This window comes from Mirounga leonina, unplaced genomic scaffold (genome assembly GCF_011800145.1).
Source record: "Mirounga leonina isolate KUSES-001 unplaced genomic scaffold, KU_Mleo_1.0 Mir_101799, whole genome shotgun sequence".
In the NCBI taxonomy this organism is placed as follows: domain Eukaryota; kingdom Metazoa; phylum Chordata; class Mammalia; order Carnivora; family Phocidae; genus Mirounga; species Mirounga leonina.
The window spans coordinates 3457442-3465045 of record NW_023270210.1 but is presented as its reverse complement, the minus strand read 5'-3'; positions in this window follow the sequence as shown (position 1 = coordinate 3465045).

Sequence of the window (7604 nt, the reverse complement as noted above, 5' to 3'; positions counted from 1 at the left end):
GGGAGACAATGGAAGTAGTTCTGGAGTAAGATGATGGAGACATTGTGGGGGTGGATATTGAAGCAGTTGAATGTGTCTTAACAAATCAAGTCCTCTTACACTCTAGCAGTCAAGCAGGGAGCATTGGTCAGGAGAAGGGAGAAAAGAACATGGTGGCACAAGTAACTGCAGCACAGAAGCCAGCAGTAGGCCCTGCAGACAGAGATGATGTACACAGCAGAGTTTCCTGAGACATCCTGAAGAGGGGCTAGGAGTCTAAATAGGGACCCAGCCTGAGCAGCAGATCAGCAGAAAGACTTGATCCAGGCACCTTATGACCATAAACACTGCTTCAGTTGAGTCTCACAGAGACCCAGCTGCCGGTCAGCACTCTAGCTCCATCTGAGTAAACACTTTTTCAAGGTCAGAGCCAATGCCTCAGAATGGGGGCCTTCCTTAGCCCTGGAAGTGTGCAAGGAGTGATTGCATGGCCATAGAAAGGTGGAGACTGTGTATGTGCTTAGAGTATAGATCATGCTACACTGTTGGTCCACTGGTTCCCAAACTGACTTAGGAATCACCTTGGGAATGGCTTAAAAACACAGATGACAGTCCTTACCCTGTTGACTTACCCCCAGATAGGGAGCCAGAAGTGTAGAGAAGTGCTTTTCACACTACCTGGGAGGGAAAGACTAGTTTTTCAATCTCCATTTTGTCACAATCAATACTTTTGTAAAATACGAAATCACACACTTCTGTGTTGCAGCCATGTCAAATTGCTAAAATAGTACCTAAATACCTACTCTTATTGTTATACTCATCTCATCAGCAAGCACTCATCTGTGGACCACACTTTGCATAACACACATTCAGAGGACCATTCCTTTAGAGATCATTTCCAGCCTGGAGATCCTAGGCCACCGCTTCTGCTCCTGGTCAGCAAAGATTGTTCTGCCTCTACTCCAGCTTGTGAGTTTCCCTGGGGCCAAGCCTTTTGGTCTTGATTCACCAACTGAGAACCAAGTTTGCCATATGCTTGTCTTAGCTCCTAAATGGTCTCCCTGTCTTTGTTCTTGTCTGCTTTCTCAAAGTCTACTCTCCATACAGCCGCCAGGAGAATGTTTACAAAGCTTATAACTGCTGTTCAGAACTTTCCAGTGGCTTTCCATTTCATGAAGAATAAAATCCAAACTCATTCCCCTATCCTGCAAGCCCTGCCTAATCTGGCTTCTGCTCACCTCTCTGACCTCATCTCCTGCTATTCTGGATACACTGATTCCCTGGCTCTTCCTGAAACATAGATGAACATCCTACCTAAAGGTCCTTGAACATATTTATCTCTTTAGCTGAAACTTAGTTAATTCATCTTATTTATGCCTCAGTTCATACACTACCTCTACAAAGAAGACTTCCCCAACTTCCTATACTAGATCAAATTCTCCATTACATATTCTCATTGCATCCTGGAACCCTCGGTCATAGCTATTAAGCCAGATATCATTATACCTTCATGAGTGTGTTTATCTGATTAATATCTGTTTTCTTCACTAAAGCTAAAAGTTTCATAAAGGCAGAGACTTTATCTGACTTGTTCAAAATTGTGCTTCCAGTAGCTAGAAGAGTATCTAGCACATAGTAGATGCTCAATAAATAGTTGTTAAATGGCTGAATCATTGAGCAACTTTTGATTTGGGCTTGGAAGATGAGCAGGCTTTTTTTTTTTTTTTTTAATTTACAGGAGATTGTCAGTTGGGAGGTGTAGAAGGAGGAAAAGGAATTCTAGGTAAGAAAACAACATGAACAAAGGCATAAAGCCATGGAAAGGGAAGGTGGGTTGAGATAAAGGTGGAAGCCTTGGAATGGCTGAATAAGAAGGTATATGTAGGACATGCTGAGAGGTGAAGATGGAGATGATGGCAGGGACATGGTACACCAGACCTTGTGCTCCAGGCTGAAGAGTTTCATTTTTGTCTGGAGGGCAATAGGGAACATTGGCAGAGGTGTAATATGGGAGAAGATAGCATCAAATGAAGGCTCTGCCTCCATCTGGTTCCAGGCATCTCTCACTATAAGCCACCTCTAAAAGCCCAGGGTGCATTTTTGCAAGCCAGGTTAAGCCTCAGGGAGTCCCAGCAGGTACCCTTCTTTCTCATCTTACATTTTCCCAAGTCTAGGAGCACTTTTTTTTTTTTTTTTGCATTGAGAATAGCGTGTGCTAAATCCTCAAAATGTTCCATTAACAGTCATTGTTTAAAGTTAGACAACTGGGAGCAAGGTCCACAGCTACAAGTTTGAAGGGAAAATGCTGGTGTTTCTAGGAGGGATTACTATAACCTCCAGATTTTAGGGCCTGGGAGATGGACCTAAGGCCAGAGAGAAGAGAGAGAGAGAATGAGAAAAAGACAGAGAGAGAAACAAAGAGACAAAATCTGAGAGCAGGCCACACACACACACACACACACACACACACACAGAGAGAGAGAGGGAGAGAGAGAGAGAATGAGAGAAGACAGAAACAGAGAGCTAGAGAGACACAATCAATAACCATGATGGGCTAGGCCTAGGAGTCAGGGAGGGATGATACCAATGATAAAGGGCCAGAGGCCCAGCAGGAAGCACAAATGTGTATCACTAGTGAGCTGGCTTGCTCAGCTTCTGATAAATGACTTCTTCCTTCCAACGAATGAGATGTGTATAAGCTCTAGAGTTAGAAGTTAAGTTAAAAAAAAAGGAACAACCCCCAAATATCAAGGGAAACAGGTGAAAACTTATTGGTTGGTTAAGAAGTGTACTGGCAAAATTTTTATATCCATTACTTTTCTTTCTTTCAATCCCAGTCTGTGAAAAGTATGCATGAAAATAGGTACAGAGGCTTCTCACCCTCAGACAAGAGCTCAAAATAACTAATGGATGTCTAGGCACCCTGCTGAGGGTTTTGTCCCCAACCAACCTCATGGTCTAATCCCAGGCTTGGCATCTGAGGGCTTCTTATAGATTCCACTCAACACAGGTCATTGTGTAAGCCATCCCAGACTATATCTTTAGGGCAGGGGAGAAGAGACACTGCTGCAGCATCCAGGGATTTACCTTGACATTGGGTATGTGAAAGCTGGGTGGCATTCAGTGCTAAATGGAAAAAAAGAATGATGCTTTCTGAATTTCCACTGCTGTACCAGAGAAGGGACTATGGGGTGTCATGTCTCTGCTTTAATTTTCAATGTCAATTAGAAGGAAGCTTCAAATATTCTGGTGATGGAGACAATGCTACTGTCCATTGCCCCCTTGTAAAGAGAAACTGAAGCAAGTTATGGAGGACAAGGTCTGGACTGCAGAGCTTCATTATGTTCTGCTACACTGGTAACTTTGGGCACACTCTTCCCCTCTCTGGGCTTCTCTCTTACCTGTCCAATGAAAAAAAAGGACAAGTGATCACTAAGAGTACTTCCACTTGTGACATTCTAGGAGTCTCAGTATGTTAAGCCACCCAATCAGAATTCACATGATCTTTTCAGAAATATGAACTGAATTCATTCCACTGGGTTGACTTACAACCACCTCACCAACTACACCAAAAGAGTGTTTATTGAGAGCTGGGGTTCAACATTGAATAGAGGTCAAATGTGACATGTCCCAGAACTCTGTTCTTAATCTTGGTCAGTCCCAATTTTAAAGACATAGAAGGCACATTTTCCAAATTTACCAAATTTATATAAGGCTTGAAGAGAAGAAGGTAGTCATTGTTAGTTGTAGCATCCTGGCCCAACTCAACAAAATGACTTTTTGAAGGATCACATAGAAAGCCATCATGGGGTTTTTTTTTTTTTAAGATTATTTATTTATTTATTTATTTGAGAGAGAGAGAGCATGAGCAGGAAGGGAAGAGAGAGAGGGAGAAAGAATCTCAAGCAGACTCTGTGCCAAGAGCAGAGTCCGTTGTGGTGCTCGATCTCACAACCCTGAGATCATGACCTGAGCCAAAACCAAGAGTCAGACACTTAACCGACTGAGCCACCCAGGTGCCCCAAAAGCCATCAGGTTTTAAAATAATAAATTTTGTGCCCCTGATTAAAGATCTCTGGCTCTGAAGGAACTCAGAAGAAAAATACCTAATTTGTTTAACCATAAAGCTCAACAGGGGTCCAGAGTGTGATGTGGCTAGAGAACAAGCTGCCACAGTAATTGGTTGTGCTGTCCAGAAAAGGGGAAGTAGTGACTCCTTGTCGAGCAGACCATGTCCAGACACCTGAGCTTAGTTCTTGGCCCCATACTTGAATAGAGTTGGGGACAACCTGGTGTATGGAAAAGAAAACTACCAGGATGGGTAAAAGGGAGAAATAAGTGGAAGGACTATTCAGCATGGGGAGGAGCAGATTCCTGGGAGAATGTAGTCACCCTTTTGAAGTCTCTAAGTTTGTCCTGGGGAGGAGAGAGCAGGCTTACCTCCTTTAAGCCCTAGAAGGAAATCCTAACATGAGCCATTAGGCTGCAAATTAGAGGAAGTCTACCAAAAGACTCATAGCCTGAGAACTCTTTTTCTTACACTCCTGGTCATTCATTTGTTCATCCTTCATTCATTCAACAACCCTTTCCTGAGATGAGAAGCAAAGAAGATTCAGACGCTGTCAACAAAGAGCTTCTAGACCAGCAAGAAGACCCTTGAGTTACGTATCAGTGAGAACTGTGCTGGAGGCCACATATTGGCAGGAAAGCAGGCCCAGCCATAGGCACAGATGTTTGCAGCATTTCCCTCTTGCTTGTTGCCAGAACCTCAGTGGTATTTGGCGGCATCACAGGCAGCAGAGACACCAGGGAACCCTCCCTTAAGGAGGTGTGACTCACCAAAGGTGAGAATGGCCAGATAGTAATGACGCAAAAGCCTTGGAGATGAACTTGCCAATTAGTATGGAAAAGAATGAGTCCCCAGGGGTTCCAGAACTCTGAATCCATCCCTTCTCTTTCAGAGCAGCAAGAATTTTGGAGACAGCCTGGAGCCCCTTATGAAGCAGGAGAGTCATGGTGGGCCCCTGGGGACAGAGCTGTCAAGCCACAGCATGAGCCTCTGCACTCCTCAGAATTTCACTGGCAAATTCATCTACTGTGGCGAGGAGGTGGATTTGGTTACCAGGGATGCTGTAGGAATGTACAAATGTGGGCCCTGCTTGTCAGTCTCCCTCCCCACAGGGCTCCCAGCTGCTTCTTTCCACTGATCTGGGGTAGAGGCAGCCAAAGCTCCTTATCTCATACTTTGCATCCATAACACACTGCCTTGCAAGCCTAGGCTGCAAGACCAGTCTTGTGTCTCTTTGGGCCAGGGATTCCAATTTTGCCTAGGAATAACAAAAGAGGAATTGTGGGTGTTTGCTCTTCTAGAGCCACTAGCTAGCCAGGGCATCAACAAGCTTCCCTGGCATCCTTCCATCTGAGCTGACCTGTGGAACTGATGAGCCACAGGTGAGCTTGGGCACAATGCCACAGATGTAAAACTGATTGCTCCAGATTCTGGGCTTCCTGTACAGGGTTGCCCTGGTTGGATTGCCTGCCACTGGCTGCTCTAAGGTGACTTGGCATTTCTGCCCCAGCTGCAAAAGCCATTTATCAGCATGATAGATATTTAATCTGCAGCCAGAGCTGCAAGCACGGTGACAGTTGTAGATAGAGGCAAGGGGAGATTCGCAGTCCACATTGACAGAGCTGGCTTTATCATGGCCAGAGAGATAACAGAGGGAGGTGATAAAGAAAGTGCCTTTATAATCACCATGAAAAGCTCATGCTACTCCACAGTTCTGCAGCATGCTGTGAGCATTTAAAAAGAAGGCAGGTAGCAAACAGACAAAGGGTCTGGGCAGAGTGTCAAGCTAGGGACAGGGCTGAGTACCTTCTAGAACTAGCAGAGGTCCCCCTTACCGAACATAGTAAGCAGGGCCACACACAGCCCTCCATTTTTACTACTGCTATCACTACTACCACCACCACCAGGTCGTTCTCTGGGCTCCTTATGTCTGCCAGTTCATGCTGGAGTTTGCAGAGTCTTCCTAAAAGACCCTAAATCTCCTATTGAAGAAGGAAGAGAAATTGGCCAGTGAAAGTTCAGAGGATGTAACTGATACTTCTTGGGGTTAGTTGAGGCAAAACAAACTGGGCAGTGGTGGGGTCATAGGGCCAATCAGGTTCTGCCTTTCACAGTAGGCATGGGAAATAGACACAGTTGCTTCTGCAAGACCAGAGCTCTCCTTACATAGGACACATGTTTAAAGTTTCAGAAGCTAGCTGAGAGGGGAGACAGCCTTTAGATGATGAGCCTCAATGTTTCTTCTTCTTAGACAAGAGGAAAGGCAAGGGAGCAAGGAACCATGGCAAATACCTACAAGCTGAAAGGGGCTCTTGGGATTGCCAAAGTTATCCACCATGTTATCCAACCAGCCACCAAATGTCTGTCCAGCTGAACTGAGACCACGTATTGGCTGATTGCTTGGGAATATAAGTTGATGAAAAACTTCTGGAGGGCCTCTACCCTACCAGAGGCAACCCTGTGACACATTCTCTTCAAGACTGGCTATATCATTTGCTTGGAGGATAATAGTGGGAGGTTGGTGAGTGGGGACCTAGCTTTCTTCACCCACTTGCATTCAGAAACCTGTGTCTAATAGATATTTATATTTGCCTGTTTAAATCAGTAATAATGCTTCTGGACTAAGTGACTTTCAAATTCCAGTCCAGCCCTGAAGTTCTCTTATTATATTTTGTGATAATAAAGTATTATAGGTAAATGGAAACACAGGCTCCATTTTTTTTTATTTTTTCAGATAATGATATTAGTGCAGAGCCAAGGTGTTTGGACCATGAGGCAGTAACCTAAGCACAGCTATTCCCTCAAAGTATATTTAAGTTGGGACAAAGTTCTGGGCAATGCTCAGCTGTTTCTGATATGCTCATCTTGTACATATAAGTCTTTTTTAAAATTTAATTTAAATTCAATTAGCCAACATATAGTATATTTAAGTCTTGACAGGGAGGGTCAAGAGCTTGGCTGGCACCCTCTTTCAAGGGCTGACCACTCAGCAGGCTCTTGGAGATGCTTGTTAAATAGGTGAATGAATGTCTAGACCCTTATCCCCAAACATCTTTCCTAGGACGTTTGACTGTTTCAACATCTGCACTCCCATCTGCTAGCTTATCTGACATTAGTGCACAACTTGGGAAAATAAAATCTTTCTTTCTTTCTTTCTTTCTTTCTTTCTTTCTTTCTTTCTTTCTTTCTTTCTTTCTTTCTTTCTTTTTTTCTTTTTTCTTTTCTTTTCTTTCTTTCTTTCTTTTTCTTTCTTTCTTTCTTTCTTTCTTTCTTTCTTTCTTTCTTTCTTTCTTTCTTTCTTTCTTTCTTTCTTTCTCTTTTTTCTTCTTTCTTTCTTTTTTTCTTCTTTCTTTCTTTCTTTCTTTCTTTCTTTCTTTCTTTCTTTCTTTCTTTCTTTCTTTCTTTTTCTTTCTTCTTTTCTGGTTTCTTTGAGTCCTTCACCCTCAATATGTGCCATGCCTACATTTGATGGAGTCCTTAGGGTCCTAACTCTAGCCCTCCTTTATTCTATTGGCCTCCATCCCAGCTTGGCTAGCAAGGCCAGACCTTCCCTGAG